Below are 3,289 nucleotides of genomic sequence, written 5' to 3' on the forward strand. Positions count from 1 at the left end.
TGGCTCACACCTGTAACCCCAGCACTTTGGGAGGCCAAGGCAGGTGGATCACCTGAGGTCAGGAGTTTGAGACCAGACAGGCCAACATGGTGAAACTCCGTCTCTACTAAAAATACAAAAAAAATTTAGCCTAGCGTGGTGGCAGGTGCCTGTAATCATAGCTACTCAGGAGGCTGAGGCAGGAGAATCACTTGAACCCGGAGGGCGGAGGTTGCAGTGAGCCGAGATCATGCCATTGCACTCCAGCCTGGGTGACAAAGTGAGACATTACTGCCACCATGCGCAGCTAATTTTTTGTATTTTTAGTAGAGACGGGGTTACACTGTTGCCAGGCTGGTCTTGAACTCCTGACATCGTGATCCACCTGCCTCGGGCTCCCAAAGTGCTAGGATTACAGGAGTGAGCCACCGCGCCCAGACAAGGATGCCTTTTTTTTTTGAGATGGAGTTTTGCTCTTCTTGCCCAGGCTGGAGTGCAATGGCAGGATCTTGGCTCATCGGAACCTCTGCCTCCCCAGTTCAAGTGATTCTCCTCCCTCAGCCTCTTGAGTAGCTGGGATTACAGGCATGTGCCACCACATCCAGCTAATCTTGTATTTTTAGTAGAGGTGGGGTTTCTCCATTTGGTCAGGCTGGTCTCAAACTCCTGACCTCAGGTGATCCGGCCACCTAGACGTCCCAAAGTGCTGGGATTACAGGCATGAGCCGCCGCACCCTACCTAGGATGCCTTTTTTTTTGAGATGGAGTTTCGCTCTTGTTGCCCAGGCTGGAGTGCAATGGTGCACTCTCAGCATACTACAACCTCCGCCCCCCGAGTTCAAGGGATCCTCTTGCCTCAGCCTCCCCAGTAGCTGGGATTACAGGCATGCGCCACCACACCCTGCTAATTTTGTATTTTTAGTAGAGACGAGGTTTCTCCATGTTGGCCAGGCTGGTCTCGAACTCCCAACCTCAGGTGATCCACTGGCCTCGGCCTCCCAAAGTGCTGAGATTACAGGTGTGAGCCACCACTCCTGTCCGCTAGGATGCCTTTTTTAAAGTGAGATAATCCAAGTTAAATGTTTGAACAAAACAAGGTGAATAGTAATCGCTACATAAATGTTTGCTTTTGAGAAGTGTGTCATTAGGTTTAATAAATAAAATTAGGCCGGGTGCGGTGGCTCACGCCTGTAATCTCAGCACTTTGGGAGGCCGAGGCGGACGGATCACGAGGTCAGGAGATCAAGACCATCCTGGCCAACATGGTGAAACCCCGTCTCTACTAAAAAAAACTACAAAAATTAGCTCGGCGTGGTGGCGCATGGCCATAATCCTAGCTATTCGGGAGGCTGAGGCAGGAGAATCGCTTGAACCAGAGAGTCAGAGGTTGCAGTGAGCCGAGATCGTGCCACTGTACTCCAGCCTGGGAACAGAGTGAGATGCTGTCTAAAAATATAAATAAATAAATAAAATTAATATTTACAAGTAATTATTGTTATTGAGATTCCATACGGTGTGTATGTTATGAATTATATTTATAACTTCTCTGAGTCTCTGTTAATTGCAAGTCTGTGTAATCACAACATCTATCTCTGACGGTTGTTGAGAGCTTGGAAGATAAACACACAAGTTCTTGGGCACATGAAGACTGTTTCAGAGCCCTGGAATTACACATACCTGAGTTTTAAATCCAGCTCTGTCACATCCTAACTGAATGGCCTTGGGCAAGAGGCTTAACTTTATGAAATCACGTAGGCAAAATCCTTACAAGAGTTGGAACACAGTAAGCCCACAGTACACTGTTGATAATATCGCTCCCAGGTTCTGCTGTCATCATTCATGGGAAAGTCAACGACTGGGAGGCAGAGGCTGGAAGATCCATTCAGCCCAAGAGTTCAAGGCCAGCCTGGGAAACATTGAGAACTTGTTTCTAAAAAAAATTAACTGGACATGGTGGTGCACATCTGTAGTCCCATATGCTTGGGAGGCTGAAGCGGAAGAATTACCTGATCCCAGGAGTTCCAGGCTGCAGTAAGCTAGGATAGGCTGCAGTAAGCTAGGATTGCACCACTGTACTCCAGGCTGGGTAACAGAGGGAGACCCAGTCTCAAAAAAAAAAAAAAAAGAAAAGAAAGAAAAAAGAAAAAGAAGTCAATGAGGACTGGAATTCTTTTTTTTTTTTTTTTGAGACGGAGTCTCGCCCTGTTGCCCAGGCTGGAGTGCAGTGGCCGGATCTCGGCTCACTGCAAGCTCCGCCTCCCGGGTTTACACCATTCTCCTGCCTCAGCCTCCTGAGTAGCTGGGACTACAGGCGCCCGCCACCACCCCCGGCTAATTTTTTTTGTATTTTTTTTAGTAGAGACGGGGTTTCACCACGTTACCCAGGATGGTCTTGATCTCCTGACCTCGTGATCCACCCACCTCGGCCTCCCAAAGTGCTGGGATTACAGGCGTGAGCCACCACATCCGGCCTGGAATTCTTATATATTTAATTCAACAATTGGTTTTTGTTGTTGTTGTTGTTGTTGTTTTTGAGATGACTGAGTCTCGATTTGTCGCCCAGGCTGGAGTGCAGTGGCATGATCTTGGCTCACTGCAACCTCTGCCTCCCGGATTCAAGCCATTCTCCTGCCTCAGCCTCCCAAGTAGCTAGGATTACAGGTGCACGCCACCACGCCCAGCTAATTTTTGTATTTTTAGTAGAGACGGTGTCACCATGTTAGCCAGCTTGGTCTTGAATTCCTGACCTTGTGATCCACCCACTTTGGCCTCCCAAAGTGCTGGGATTACAGGCATGAGGTATCATACCCAGCCTGTTGCTTTTTAATTTGAGACAGAGTCTCACTTTGTCACCCATGCTGGAGTGCAGTGGTGCGATCTCAGCACACTGCAACCTCCTCCTTCTGGGTTCAAGCGATTCTCCTGCCTCAGCCTCCCCAGAAGCTGGGATTATAGGCGCCTACCACCACACCTGGCTCATTTTTGTATTTTTACTAGACATAGGATTTCACCATGTTGGCCAGGCTGGTCTCAAACTCCTGACCTCAGGTGATCCACTCGCCTTGGCCTCCCAAAGTACTGAGATTACAGGTGTGAGCTACTGTACCTGGCTACAATTTTTTTTTTTTCTTTTTGAGACACAGTCTCACTCTGTCACCCAGGCTTGAGTGCAGTGGTGCGATCTAGGCTCACTGCAACCTCCACCTCCCGGGTTCAAGCGATTCTCCTGCCTCAGCCTCACGAGTAGCTGGGACTACAGGTGCCCGTCACCATGCCCATCTAATTTTTGTATTTTTAGTAGAGACCAGGT

The sequence above is a fragment of the Chlorocebus sabaeus genome, chromosome 6, assembly GCF_047675955.1.
Source record: "Chlorocebus sabaeus isolate Y175 chromosome 6, mChlSab1.0.hap1, whole genome shotgun sequence".
In the NCBI taxonomy this organism is placed as follows: Eukaryota; Metazoa; Chordata; class Mammalia; order Primates; family Cercopithecidae; genus Chlorocebus; species Chlorocebus sabaeus.